Here is a 15,777-nt window from a genome sequence, read left to right on the forward strand (position 1 = left end):
TAACAAACATAAGTTTTATAACAGCCTATTTCATTACATGCATAATATTATACTCATAAAGAGATGAGGGACATAGCTGCATACCTTTATCTTTTGCGCATTTCTCTTCTTTTTCTTTCCTCTTTTTCCTAAACTGGGCACCTGATGGCTTAGACCTTTCTTATCCATTTGCGTTGATTTGGCACTCGAGCATCAATACATTACCCATCCCCCAACACTGTCAACAAGAGTCAAGACTAAATCAGTTCACCTTCGTGGTGTGCAGACTGGTTTTATATTATTCTTAACGATTTCGCACAAACCAGAAAAAAATGCAACAATATATCTATGAAACTATATATTCACAGTATTATGAATGAACTGTGTTTATTTGGTAGCATTTCATAGTGTGACTGATTTTACTAATTGGATTATTAGTACTGTACAAAGTTAGAGGTGCATTATTTGAATGGAGTGGTGGTGGCGTAGTGGACTAAAACATTGAACTGGTAAGCAAAAGGTTGTTGGTTCAATCCCCGCAGCCACCACCATTGTGTCCTTGAGCAAGGCACTTAACTCCAGGTTGCTCCAGGGGGATTGTCCCTGTAATAAGTGCAATGTAAGTTGCTTTGGATAAAAGTGTCTGCCAAATGCATAAATGTAAATTTGATAGATTCCCAACAAGCCAGCATTGTTAAATGCATATTGGGGGCTCAAGCATCTGACATCAGATCAAATTTACAAGTAAATTTTCTAAAATTGTTATTCATGTCGGCACTAATGATGTCTGGCTTCACCAGTCGGAGATCACTAGAGATAATGTTAAAGAGGTGTGTGAACTTGCAAAAACAATGTCAGACAGTGTAATATGCTCGGGCCCCCTCCCTACTCGTCGTGGTGATGAGGTTTTTTGTAGATTAGTGTCACTGAAAGGCTGGATGTCTGAGTGGTGTCTGGAGAATAGCATAGGATTTATAGGCAATTGAAAGAGTTTTTGGGGTAGACCTGACCTGCTAAAGAGAGACGGACTCCATCCCTCCAGGTAGGGTGCCGCTCTCCTCTCTAGTAATTAGGCTCATAGTCTTAATAATGATAATATTTGACTAACTAGGGCCCAGGTCAGGAAGCAGACAAACTGGTTAATCCAAACGTCTGTATCACCTAGATATCATATATAGACTGTGTCTATTCCCCAAACTACCAAACACAAAACTCTCAATAAATCATTTAGAAAACTTGGTCATACTTGAAAAAAAAAAAAAACATTTGAAGATAAACATTATATAAAGGTAGGGCTACTAAACATTAGATCTCTTTCAACCAAAGCATTAATTGTAAATAAAATATTACAGATCATAGTTTGGATGCACTCTGTCACTCAATCTACACCATGCTATCATTCAGGTATAACTATTCTTTCAACCACTAAAGATAGCTTCACTAATAATCTTCCAGAATTGTCTCACTTACTAAGTAAACCAAAATGTCTAGAAGAACTTGAAGAAATAAAAGAAAATATCAATACAGTCTTTCTCTTGCACTCTTGATAGTGTCGCCCCCCTTTGATTAAAGAAAATTAAAGAAAAAACCTTGCACCGTGGTACAATGATCACAATGATCAATGGTCAAAATGCAGCTGCCAGTGTGCTGACTAGAACTAAGGAATATGATCATATTAGCCCAATTTTATCATTGTTACATTGGCTACCTGCTAAATTTCATATTAATTAAAAAATTCTGTTAACTACATACAAAGCTTTGAAAGGTCTAGCTCCACAGTAATTAAGAGACCTTCTGACATGCTGTATTCTGTAACGTTCATTACGATCACAACATTCTGGCTTGTTAATAATTCCAAGAATATCAAAATCCACAAAAGGAGGTAGATCCTTTTCATACTTGGCTCCTAAACTATGGAAAAGTCTCCCTAACACTGTTTGGGATGCAGACACACTCACTCAGTTTAAGTCTAGACTAAAGACTCATCTATTTAGCCAGGCATACACCTCATTTATCCTTCAACTCACAATTAGGCTGCTTTAGTTAGGTCTGCCAGAACCAGAAACATCCATCATGATCTGTTATAACTCTGCATAAAATTGAATGGCATCTACACTAATATTATTCTATTTGTTTCCATGTCTCAACCATGGGATTCATATCCTGAGGTTACCAGAGCCTGCCAGATCCAGCTCCATTCCTGCTTGGTGTCGGACTCCATTGCTATATGTCGCTGAGAGATGACGACAAACTACAGCCGGTACTAGACAGACATCACTTCAGTTTTTTACTTCAGAGGATGAACTGATGCAAACTCCAACTGTCAGACATCGGATACTTCATACGCCACTGCCTGAACCTTGGACTTAGGATGGACCCCACTGAACCTCACCGAAATGACCTGCAGGTTAAACTGCGATGCACCTCATCATTTACAGTGCATCCGGAAAATATTCACAGCGCTTCACTTTTTCCACATTTTGTTATGTTACAGCCTTATTCCAAAATGGATTAAATTCATTATTCTCCTCAAAAATACCCCATAATGACAACATGAAAGAAGTTTGTTTGAAATCTTAGCAAATAAAAAAAATAAAAAAATCACATGTACATAAGTATTCATAGGCTTTGCTCAATACTTTGTTGAAGTACCTTTGGCACCAATTACAGCCTCAAGTCTCTTTGAGTATGATGCTACAAGCTTGGCACACCTATTTTTGGGTAGTTTCTCCCATTCTTCTTTGCGGGACCTCTCAAGCTCCATCAGGTTGGATGGGGAGCATTGGTGCACAGCCATTTTCAGATCTCTCCAGAGATGTTCAATCGGGTTCAAGTCTGGGCTCTGGCTGGGCCACTCAAGGACATTCACAGAGTTGTCCCGTAGCCACTCCTTTGTAATCTTGGCTGTGTGCTTAGGGTCGTTGTCCTGTTGGAAGATGAACCTTCGCCCCAGTCTGAGATCCAGAGCACTCTGGAGCAGGTTTTCATCAAGGGTGTCTCTGTACTTTGCTGCATTCATCTTTCCCTTGATCCTGACTAGTCTCCCAGTTCCTGCCGCTGAAAAACATCCCCACAGCATGATGCTGCCACCACCATGCTTCACTGTAGGGATGGTATTGGCCAGGTGATGAGCGGTGCCTGGTTTCCTCCAGACATGACGCTTGCCATTCAGGCCAAAGAGTTCAATCTTTGTTTCTCATGGTCTGAGAGTCCTTCAGGTGCCTTTTGGCAAACTCCAGGCGGGCTGCCATGTGCCTTTTACTGAGGAGTGGCTTCCGTCTGGCCACTCTACCATACAGGCCTGATTGGTGGAGTGCTGCAGAGATGGCTTTTCTTCTGGAAGGTTCCCTCTCTCCACAGAGAAACGCTGGAGCTCTGTCAGAGTGACCATCGGGTTCTTGGTCACCTCCCTGACTAAGGCCCTTCTCCCCCAATCGCTCAGTTTGGCCAGGCGGCCAGCTCTAGGAAGAGTCCTGGTGGTTCCAAACTTCTTCCATTTATGGATGATGGAGGCCACTGTGCTCATTGGGACCTTCAATGCTGCAGAAATTTTTCTGTACCCTTCTGCAGATCTGTGCCTCGATACAATCCTGTCTCGGAGGTCTACAGACAATTCCTTGGACTTCATGGCTTGGTTTGTGCTCTGACATGCACTGTTAACTGTGGGACCTTATATAGACAGGTGTGTGCCTTTCCAAATCATGTCCAATCAACTGAATTTACCACAGGTTGACTCCAATCAAGTTGTAGAAACATCTCAAGGATGATCAGTGGAAACAGGATGCACCTGAGCTCAATTTTGAGTGACACGGCAAAGGCTGTGAATACTTATGTACATGTGATTTTTTTCATTTTTTATTTTTAATAAATTTGCAAAGATTTCAAACAAACCTCTTTCACGTTGTCATTATGGGGTATTGTTTGTAGAATTTTGAGGAAAATAATGAATTTAATCCATTATGGAATAAGGCTGTAACACCACAAAATGTGGAAAAAGTGAAGCGCTGTGAATACTTTCCGGATGCACTGTATCTCTGACTGCATCACCTTTGTCTATTGATGGACTACACTCTTGAAATGGAATACATACTATCATTTAATTGCCAACAAAAGCCAAAAACATCAGCCAACTAACAAAGGACAATGCATCTATGTAAACCTCTGCAGTTAATCCAGGATGGACTTCAAAGACATTAATCATTAATCTTAAAGTTCATAAAAATATTTATTTATATTTTTAAAACACTGGACCTTAACACTTATTTAATTTACAAATTTAAAACCATGACTTGCACTGCACACAAATAACTAATACTGGTTATTAATAATAATGTTGTTTAGCCAGAGGGGAACTGGCGACCACAGTGAGCCTGGTTTCTCCCAAGGTTATTTTTCTTCATTAACCAACATCTTATGGAGTTTTGTGTTCCTTGCTACAGTCGCCTTCAGCTTGCTCACAGGGGTTCTAAATACAATTATTATTTAATTATTTAAAGGTGGTATATGTAAGATTGACAACAAGCATTTGAAAAGGGTATTGCAGTCCAAATTCAAAATATTGTAGAGTTGTCTGCCCCACCCCAGACTCGAAGCTCATGCGGGATGCCAAAATGCTGACATGCAAATTAGCCAACTCAGTATCTGTTTTAAAGGATTTCTGGGCTTTAAGCTGTCTCCATCTTCCAAAGGCATCGCCGGATGGTGAGGGTTTTTAGGTAAGGTGGAATCTGTTAACTCTGATCCAGTTTGTTTGCTGGCTTCCATGGCTGCAGCACGCAGTGTTGTTTGCCTGAAAACTTGTTCAAATCTGACAACCCGGTGGTGTCGAAATTCTATTGATGAGTGGGCAGTGGGCAGGATCACACAGGCCAAAACATAAACAGAAATTCTGGCCTGGAATAGAAACTTCAAAGTAGAACATACTGGCTGCAGGATTGTTATCAGAGAAGCCAGTATTTCTACTTAGCATGTTTCCTAATTCTCTAATGACATATTATGGTCATTTTATGATTTAGTACAGTAAAAATATTACATATAGCACCTTTAATTTCTATACACATTTTACAATCATATTTAATCAAACTACACAATGATCACTGTAAGACTGTAAAAAAAATTTAATGCATGATTTCCTGTAAAGCTGCTTTGAAACGATGTGTGTTGTGAAAAGCACTATACAAATAATAATGACTTGACTTGACCTACACGGTGACATAATATCATTGACGTGACGTCCAAATGAGCTATAGAAAACCGATCGCGAAAATGTCACCAGCCCAAATTTTTTTTACGGGCGCCCCGTGCTGCCCCCGGCAAGATGCCGCCCCGGGCAGCTGCCCATACCTAATCGCCAATACCTAAATCCACAACAGATCTGTGGTCTGGCTGTTATTTAATAATAATAAAAAAATAATCATTATGATTCTAAAGTAATCACAGTTTGTTGGCATGATTACTGAATGCAAAAATTGTTTTAGTCTTAGTCTTATTTTAACATTCAGTAGCATTGTTTATGTGTTGTTTATGTGTGTTTTAGTGTCATTTATTAAGGCAAGCATTACTATTATTGCTACAGTATATTGTTAATTTATCATTACACTATATTTACCATTACACTATATTGCTCATGCTTGAGATCAAGGATTTGAACAAACCCCTAAGCCTCAGCATTAAATGTAACTTGTTTGTGCTACAGATATGAATGATACCTGAAATCATGCAGCATGCTGAGGAGAGGTGTGCTATTTAGTGAACAGATTATCGCCTGTCAAACAATAAAACAGGTAGAAAAATAATAGTATAGATTTATATTGAAGGAGGGGCCCAAGCCATAACTAGAAATCAGAATATCTTAGAGACTTGGGGGAGGGCTTACTGGAATTGGGCCAGTATAAAGACTTACTGGACATGTGCCACCACCCAGCAACCACCAAGAACACCATAGCAAACACAAAGCCAAGCCCTCACAACCAGCCAGAAGCTATGTATTAAAAACCACCTAGAACACCTTTTTATGCATTAGGATGGCAAGTTTTACAGGAGCGAGCAGCGCTCACATTTTCTTCAGAAAATGCAAAAATCAAGTTGTTGTTTACACATCTTCATAATGCTGGAACAGTTGATCTAACATAGCTTACTTCCTTTATGAAAATATTATTTGGTTTTTCTTTTCCTGTATTTTGAGAGGGTAAGGTATGTCCCTGTCAAATAATGATAAAATAAGTTTAAAGCAATTCATTCATACATACAGTATGTAACGAATGAGGCTGGTATACCTTCAGCCGACCACCAGAGGGAGCCCTCTCCCGAATACTGACACTGTACTCTTTCTTCTATGGTTACTTACTGTCTGAACCATATAAATAACCATGCTCTTCCATTGTGACTTATTGCCAGTTTCACTGCCTTACCAAGCCTGTTTATTTGCCTACTTGTTATGACCATTGTGCCTGTTTCACTGGATTACCATTATTGGATTACAATAGTTTTGCTCTGTTTGCCTGGTTGGACTGATTACCTGTGTAATGACTACTTTGCCTGCTTCAACGATTACATCTCTGCCTAGTGTCTTGGATTTGTTTGCTGATCATAATAAACTTCTTGCATATGGATTCTACCTTCACCTCCATGTTGAGTCCCTTACAGAATACTTCGCCACCAATGAATCCAGCGGAAGTTTCTCAGCTCCAGGCTGCATTCGCTCACCAGAGCGAACTGCTCATAGTTTCTAGGAACAATTGGACCACCTAAGAGCTGCACATGAGAACCTCACCCGCTATATCCGCTCTCTTCCATCTCCACAAGCTACACCGGGAAGTTTCGCTCTTCCTGATAAATTTGATGGCTCGCCAGAAAAATGTAAGGGATTTAATGTAAAGTCTATTTCTCCAATCAACAAGAGTCTTTCAGTCAGGAGTCCAAGAAATGTGCATTTATGATGACGTTACTTACCGGTAAAGCACTAGACTGGGCCTCAGCTGTTTGGGAGAGTGATAATCAGCTTCAAACGTCATTTGATTACTTCGCTTCCCAGATCCATGAAGTGTTTGAATACCCAGAGGGAGGTAAAGATGTCTCTGTTCAGCTGCTTCATGTACGCCAGGGTTCACATTCTGCAGCTGACTTTGCCATACAAATCAGGACATTAGCAGCCCAAAGTGGATGGAATGAAATTGCACTCAAGACTGTGTTCAGAGAGGGACTGAACTACAATCTGCAGGCTGAACTCGCATGTAAGGGTGAGGATTCAACTCTCACTGAATTAATTTCATTGGCAGTAAGGTTTGGTAATTTACTGCGCAATTCACCATGCTCAAAGATCAGCTCCAAGTCACGACCATCAGTCCATAGTCAAGTCCAGGCATGCCCCAAAGCTCCTGAACCGATGCAGATCACCTATACCAGAGTTTCTGATGAAGAACGCGATTGTCGTCATCGGGAGCGACTGTGTTATTACTGTGGTGAAGGGAATCACCGAAACTCGACATGCCCTCACAAAGGTAAGAAATATCAAGACTCCAGAACTATTGTGAGTACCATGAACATTTCATCTCCCACAAACCACAGTGTAAAGAGGAGGCGAGAAGCAGCTTTCCTGGTTCAGGTAAGGATTTATTTTTCTCTTTGCAATATTCACTAAGTTGAACTTTAATCACACACCGCTTCACCAAAATAAAACTCTCATCATTTGTAATAACAAAACTCTTGCTTCTTGTTCGGCTCTGTGGTGCCCAGGCACTCTCTCTTTTCTACTTGCGGTGTGGCTCTATTTATCCGCTCTCCCCGTGCTTACTGAAATTAGAGACAGGTGTTAGACATAATTTAGCTCAGGTGTAAGCACCCTTACCGCTTTCTCTCTCTCCGGAGAGATGCTTGACCACGCCCCCACTGCCACATATCCCCACCGCTCGACTCAGGCCGGGGTGGCAACTGGCCTGCCTACCACTCCCCCCCCATTCCTGGAAAGCTCAACCTTCTCGGGAACTACCGTAGCCAACGTCACGGGAACCGCCTCCCTCCACAATTTCAGGAGATTGAGGTGGTATATTTGACGTGCGTCCCCTCTATCGGTTCATTTAACCTCATAATCGAGATCTCCCACTCGTTGTGTGACCTCAAAGGGTCCTTGCCACTTGGCGAGTAATTTAGAGTTCGATGTGGGAAGCAATACAAGCACTTTATCTCCCGGTGCAAATTCCCTTAGCTGAGCTCCCCTGTCATACAGTCGGTGCTGTCGTTCTTGAGCTTGGAGCAAATTCTCCTGTGTTAGCTGTCCCAAAGTGTGGAGTTTTGCTCTAAGATCAAGAACGTACTGAAGTTCATTTTTGCTGTTTGAAGGTCCCTCCTCCCAGGCCTCTTGCAATACATCAAGCACGCCGCGTGGGCGTCGCCCATACAGCAGTTCGAATGGGGAGATGCCAGTGGAGGCTTGCGGGACCTCTCGTACTGCAAATAACAGGGGGTCGAGCCATTTATCCCAATTTCTAGCATCGTCGTGTACGAACTTACGAATCATGTTTTTGAGGGTTTTATTAAATCGTTCCACCAGGCCATCCGTTTGAGAATGGTATACACTGGTGCGAATCAATTTCATATTTAACAACTCGTACAGTTCGCATAGTGTCCGTGACATAAATGTTGTGCCCTGATCGGTGAGGATTTCTTTCGGAATCCCCACCCGGGAGATTATTTTGAAGAGTGCCTCCGCAACACTGCATGCGATGTTGCGAAGAGGCACGGCTTCCGGATATCGCGTTGCATAGTCCACTAGGACCACTACAAAGCGATGTCCGCGTGCTGACCGCTCTAATGGCCCGACGAGGTCCATTCCAATTCTCTCAAAGGGGACCTCGATCAAAGGGAGAGGGCGCAATGGCGCTTTTGGGGTGGCCGATGGGTTATGCCGCACACCACCTGTGGACATCGCCGCCAATGCCCGGCCAATAGAAACGGGCTATTAGACGGTTCAGTGTTTTCCTTTCTCCTAGGTGACCTGCCATGGGATTATAATGAGCCACCTGGAATACCATTTCCCGACGGCTCCTTGGAATCAAAAGTTGGGTTGTATCCTCTTTAGTTTGAGTGTCCTGTGTCACTCTATACAACCGCTCATTTATAATCGCAAAATAGGGGTATGAAAGGGCGATGTCCGGCTGGAGTCTTTGACCATCGATGACTCTCACTTGGTCGAAGGCGTGTTTGAGGGTTTCGTCTCATGCCTGCTCCAAAGGGAAATCCCCCTCAGGGAATTCCCTGAGAAGGGGAGGGGCTACAGCCTCTCCCCTCTCTCGTCATTATGACGTGGAGCTGTCGAGGATGGCCCCGGCTCCTCCTCCCCTGCCAGAGCATCGCACATCACACATCTCCCTAATTTCGTACAGGACCCATCCGCGCAAATTCCCTTTAATAAAACTTTGAAATCAGGCCAATCAGTCCCCAAAATCAGCGGATGGGTGAGGCGGGAACTAACCGCGGCCTCCACTCTATGCTTTTCCCCCCGAAATTTAATCGTCAGGGTCACCACCGGATACTTGTGAATATCCCTGTGTACACATTTCACCTTCACCATTTTAGTTGTGACCAATGCCTCGGGTTGAACCAGGCATTGGTGGATAGTGGTTTGATTACACCTTGTGTCCACCAACGCTTGGTGAGTACCCCCCTTGACATTTACCAGTATCCGGTATGCTCCGGCCCGGTCGGGGGCAGCCTGTGGGAGGTCAGAGACCCGCACCACTGTCCCCAGCTCCATCAGAGGGCACTGATCTCGGAAGTGGCTCGGGTCTCCGCACCTCCAGCAGGCCGGCCCAGGCGCTACGCCCGCACTTGCGTCGGCGGGCGCCACCCCCGAGGGGGAGAGTGGCGGGGCATTGGGATAGGGGTAGGTGTCGCCTCCCACACCCGGGGAACTGGTCTCAGGGGCTGAAGTCCTCCTCGTCTGCGTGGGGCAGGAATGGGACCAGTGGCACTACGGGTTGGATTGTTTCACAAAGAGAACATATCTTTCTATATCAACGACTCACCTAGGTATCTTCTCATCCTGGGTCACCCATGATTGGCTATCCATGATCCCATCATCTCCTGGAATCAGGGTGAGTTAAAACAATGGTCAGATTATTGTCAGTCTAATTGTCTTCATGTTACAGTCACCATGTCATGTTTGACTACCAGCATCAAAAGTCATGAGAACCAAGCTCAAATCCAGGTCCCCAGGGAGTATTCTGAATTCACCGAGGTATTCAGCAAGGTCAAGGCAACCCAACTACCCCCTCATCATCCATGGGACTGCGCTGTTGAGTTACTACCCAACATGGCACCCCCCGAGGAGCAAAGCCTATCCATTGTCAAGACCTGAAACCATGGCCATGGAGACTTACGTTGAGGAGGCTTTAGCTTCAGGGTTCATTCGTCCTTCTTCTTCACCAGCTGCAGCAGCCTTTTTCTTCGTCGAGAAGAAAGATGGAGGGCTCCGTCCATGCATAGACTACCGAGGATTGAACACAGAACAAACAAGTACAGGTACCCACTCCCTCTTGTTCCGTCTGCCCTAGAACAACTACGTGAAGCACTTATCTACACAAAACTGGATTTGTGAAGTGCATACAACCTGATTCGTATCAGAGAGGGAGACGAGTGGAAAACCGCATTTATCACCACTAGGGGGCACTATGAATACCAGGTGATGCCTCGTGACCTGGCCAACACACCAGCTGTGTTCCAGTCATTCATCAATGAGATCTTCAGAGACCTCCTCAACAGATGTATCATCGCCTACATTGACGACATACTCATATACTCCCAGGATAAAGCACAACACAAAGATGTTAAAATGGTCCTCTCCTGCCTGCTGAAACACCAACTCTACGTGAAAGCAGAGAAATGTGAGTTCCATGTTACCCATACAACATTATTAGGGTATATCATCAGCCATAGAGGTGTTGAGATGGATGACTCCAAGATCAAGGCAGTCACAGAGTGGCCAAGACCCAACACTGTTAAGGAGCTCCAACGTTTCCTGGGTTTTGTGAACTTCTACAGGAGGTTTGGTTGCTTAGGAAGCCTGGCTGGAGTCACTCAGCATGCCCTGAGATTCAAACTAGCGAACTCCAGGGGTGGTAGCCAGCATATTTTACCACTGAGCTACCCAGGCCCCCAAAATCTAGTTTCTTTCTTTTTGTGTGTTTGTGTTGGTTTGGCGTAAAGGGGCTTAAGGGGGGGCACCATACAAGCTAGAACAGCCACTGCCACAGATAATTTACTTTCACTCTGAGGATTTCATGATAGACTCCCTCGAATTTAATTTCTCTTTCAGGCAGCGATTGAGAGCAATCACACACTAGGAGGCCAGTGAAAAGTAATAGAGAATTCACTCTTTTTCAATTGGCCGTGACTATGTGAAGATCCCCAGTTACCATCTGAGGGCTTTTGTCCTGCTCCAAAAAGTGGCACTGCCCCCTGCCATCCCGCGGCACCCCTTTGGGTTCAATGTGGCATGGAGAGGAATGGAGGAGAATGCCAGCCCCATTCAGACCGCTGATGTTGTGTGTATGCCCACCATAGGAGAGAAGTGGAGGGGCTGGGAGAGGGACTAGGACTCATTCTCCTCTCTCTCTGTCCGCTTTCTTTTGGGATGAATACCTCTTTCAGGAATGGCAGCCCACTGTGCAGCACAATCGATGGCGATTATACCAATTTTATGCAACCTTCCCAGAGTGAGGAGTCTTTCTTTTGCTCTCTTTCTCTGTATGACAGGTATTACAACCTTTTGACCTTTGTTGAAACAAACACTCATAGATCGAGAGACATTCTGCACATGACAGAATAAAGAACTGGAGAAATATATATACAGTGTGTGTATATATATATATATATATATATATATATATATATATATATATATATATATATATATATATATATATATATATATAACTTTCTCTAGAAACTTGTCAGTCAATCATTGTTTTGAGGAATGAAGGCTATGCAATGTTTGAAACTGCCAAAAAACTGAAGATTTCATACAAAGGTGTACACTACAGTCTTCAAAGACAAAGGAAACTGGCTCTAACAAGGACAGAAAGAGGTGTGGAAGGCCAGATGTACAACTAAACAAGAGGATAAGTACATCACAGTCTCTAGTTTGAGAAATAGAGGCCTCACATGTCCTCAGCTGACAACGTCATTGAATTCTACACTCTCAACACCAGTTTCATGTACAACAGTAAAGAGAAGACTCAGAGGTGCAGGCCTTATGGGAAGAATTGGAAAGAAAAAGCCACTTTTGAAACAGAAAAAAAAGAGAAAAGGTTAGAGTGGGCAAAATAGTTTAAGAAGTTCTGAATTTTTTTTTTCAAATTGTAATAGTAATTTTTCAATTTATTAATGTCCTGACTATACCCATCTCAAAACAAATGGCAAGGACAATTAAGCATTATTTAGTTTTCCGGACTGAATCACATGAACACACAATATATATATATACATATATATACAGAAAATCAAGACTAGTTACATAAACGGTCAACTTCACATGTAGCAACTAAGATGTTATTCAAATTTTGAATAAATTATACAGCGAGCAACTTAAGGTAAAAAAGCTTGTAACTGTAAAAGCTATATCATATGTAAACAGCTGAGCTACTGTCATGCTACTGAAAATTTTAAAATTATTAGTGGCACTACTTTTAGTTAGTTACTCTCCATCACTTTATTGTACAGTGGATGTATTATAAAAAAAATTAAACGGTAACAATTTAAAATACTGTTCCTTCATTAATGTGTAACTACACAGGAACAAATGAGTAGCACAACATTAACATTTTAGTTCCTACTATAAACTAACAAGAAACTGTGATTAACTAATTAGTAAGTAATAGCACACAGATGAATGGTGTTCACTATTACATCAATAACTACTATTTTTTTTCATACCTCTTGGAGAACTACTAAATAACTATACTGTTTCATAATTAATGCTAAATTAATCAAGAACTAATGAAGGACAATTGATTAGCACTACATTAACATCAGAAGCAATTCATCCCTTTTGTTTGATGAATAGCTTATTGTTCTCCTTATTTGTAAGTCGCTTTGGATAAAAGCGTCTGCTTAATGAACAAATGTAAATGTAAATGTAAACATCTTCATCACTACTATTAATGCTGTTCAGAGCTCAAGTCTAGTCTCATGCTGGAGTCTATATATACAGCAAGTCAAATCTGTTTACCTTCATTTAATTAACGGATTATATTACAGTAACACGTGAACTTGTGAAGTAATTAACTGTCAATAAACAGGTCATGGCCCTGTTGATTATTATTTTTTTTACATACTGTAAATTTAGTAAAGATAACACAGCCTAGGTCAGCACTAGATGTAATCACTGGAGGGTCAAGGAGGAATACTGGACCAAAAGGACCCATCAGCCTACATTACCACAAATGCCATATAAATTACAGCCTACAGTAATTTATTTTCAATTTTTTTTTCCCTTACCAATTCCAGCATTGGAATGATTAAATGTAAATGATTATATTCTATTTAGTGACAAAAATCAAGTCAAGTCATTTTTATTTGTAATAGCGCCTTTCATAACATAAATAGTTTCATAGCAGCTTTACAGAAAATCATGCATTAACAGAAAATGAAACCGTAATATCTATAAAGTCTTAGAGTCACCATTATGTAATTTGATTAAATACGAAGTGTGTATAAAAATAAGTAATTTAATAATAATTGTATTTAGAAACCCAGTGAGCAGGCCAAAGGCGACTGTGGCAAGGAACACAAAACTCTATAAGATGTTGGTTAATGGAGAAAAATAACCTTGGGAGAAACCAGGCTTACTGTGGGGGCCAGTTCCCCTCTGGTTTACAGCATGAATATAATGCCAATATTACTTATAACTAAGAAGTGTTAAGGGCCAGTGTTTAAACAAAGACTTTTAAGAACTAAGATTAATAAAGTACATCTTTACAGAAGCAGGACAGTGTCCCTCTTGTGCTCTTTAACCAGAAATGAACTTAAAGAAATAACCCCTCTAAATTACTACATTGCCTGGTAGAATATCATTACTAGCCAACTTACCTTACAGAAATATATGGTTCTTCTGGATATCTCGCTTAACTATTATGCACGATTATGCTGTTACTGTATGTTTTGGGGTTAGATTTCTATTAATAACTTTGAAAATCATGGTAACACCCTAGTAATGACTTAACTGTTACCACATCCATCTGAAGAAATTACTAACCATTTGGAACAGTATTCTAAAGTGAAGATCATGGTAACCCGCTAGTAATGACAAAAGTGTTACTACATCCTTCTAAAGGAGTTACTGACCATTTGGAACAGTATTCTAAAGTGAAGATCATGGTAACCCGCTAGTAATGTCTTAACTGTTACCACATTCTTCTGAAGGAATTACTAACCATTTGGAAAAGTATTCTAAAGTGAAGAACATGGTAACCCACTAGTAATGACTAAAGTGTTACTACATCCTTCGAAAGGAGTTACTGACCATTTAGAACAGTATTCTAAAGTGAAGATCATAGTGACCCGCTAGTAATGACTTAACTGTTACCACATCCTTCTGAAGGAATTACTAATGATTTTGAACAGTATTCTTAAGTGAAAATGCATTATAAACCATTAAAAGTAACTGAGACTGAATACTCAAGTATTTGGTTCTACAATTTATTAATTTATTCAGATACATAAATCAGTTACATAAACATGTAAAAACATTCAAAAAATCTTCCTGTGACATTAAATTCATCGAACATAAAATGCATAATAAATACTTTATTGCTTTACAATATATTTTGTCAAACCTATAGCAGGATATAATACTTTTAAAGGTTCTCACAGCTGCAGCCTACTACACAGGCTGTGCGCTGTGAACGACTGCTGGAGGCCTTCCACAAGTTTAATACGTGGCGATTAGTGTAAACATTAACTCCACAATATGCTTTCAAAGCATTACCTTTCAACGTTAAATCAGAAAATCAAGATGAATATAAAAATAAATGTCTTCAGAAAGTGCGCTGATCTCCAAAATCACCAGACAATGATGCTTCTCTGAGTGTCCTTCCGCTAAAATGCTTCTAAAATATATTTTCCATGAGTCCTTTGCCTGTTTTTGTTCTAAACAGAACTAAACATATCTTAACAAGGTATATGTGTTCATTTCAGCACGTGTTGTTTGGGCGGAGGGGCTTGAGCTCGGATCAGCACAGAAGAACTGCATTCTTTTCCTCGCTTCAGCAAGATCGGATTAGAGGTTTGATGGACGTGTAGTTTTACGATTTCGATTATTCTATTCAATTAGATTTATTAAGTGTTGGGAGCTTCGTTCAGGAGTGGGTTTGGTTATTAGCAATAATTAATAATGATCAAAGATAATTATTAATTATTAAAATCAATAGAACATTGATTAGAATCAATATTAACTTATTAATCCTTCAAATCATCAATCATCAAAGACAACTATTAATTATTAAACTCAATAGAACATTGATTAGAATCAACATTAGCTTATTAATCCTTCAAATAAACAATTATCAAAGATAATTATTAATTATTAAAATCAACAGAACATTGATTAGAATCAACATTAGCTTTTTTTTTATTATTTAATTTTTTTCTCCCCTTTCTCCCCAATTTGGAATGCCAATTCCCAATGTGCTCTAGGTCCTCATGGTGGCATAGTGACTCAATCCGGGTGGTGGAGGACGAATCTCAGTTGCCTCCGCGTCTGAGACCGTCAGTCTGCGCATCTTATCACATGGCTTGTTGAGC

At 41.0% G+C, this 15,777-nt stretch overlaps 1 protein-coding gene across 6 annotated transcripts in view; it reads right to left on the reverse strand.

The window, feature by feature from the left end:
- LOC127437238 (excitatory amino acid transporter 2-like) overlaps positions 1–15,777 on the reverse strand; it is a 105,692-nt gene that overhangs the window by 61,821 nt on the left and 28,094 nt on the right. Inside the window, exon 1 of one of the 6 annotated variants that reach the window (XM_051692053.1) lies at positions 85–173. The exons of 4 other annotated variants lie outside the window; for them this stretch is intronic. The gene's annotated coding sequence lies outside the window, so the exon portion shown is untranslated. Of the gene's footprint in view, positions 1–84; positions 174–15,777 lie in introns of those variants that run through there. One more of the 6 variants, XM_051692056.1, reaches the window with a different exon arrangement.

This window comes from Myxocyprinus asiaticus, chromosome 48, assembly GCF_019703515.2.
Source record: "Myxocyprinus asiaticus isolate MX2 ecotype Aquarium Trade chromosome 48, UBuf_Myxa_2, whole genome shotgun sequence".
Lineage (NCBI taxonomy): Eukaryota > Metazoa > Chordata > Actinopteri > Cypriniformes > Catostomidae > Myxocyprinus > Myxocyprinus asiaticus.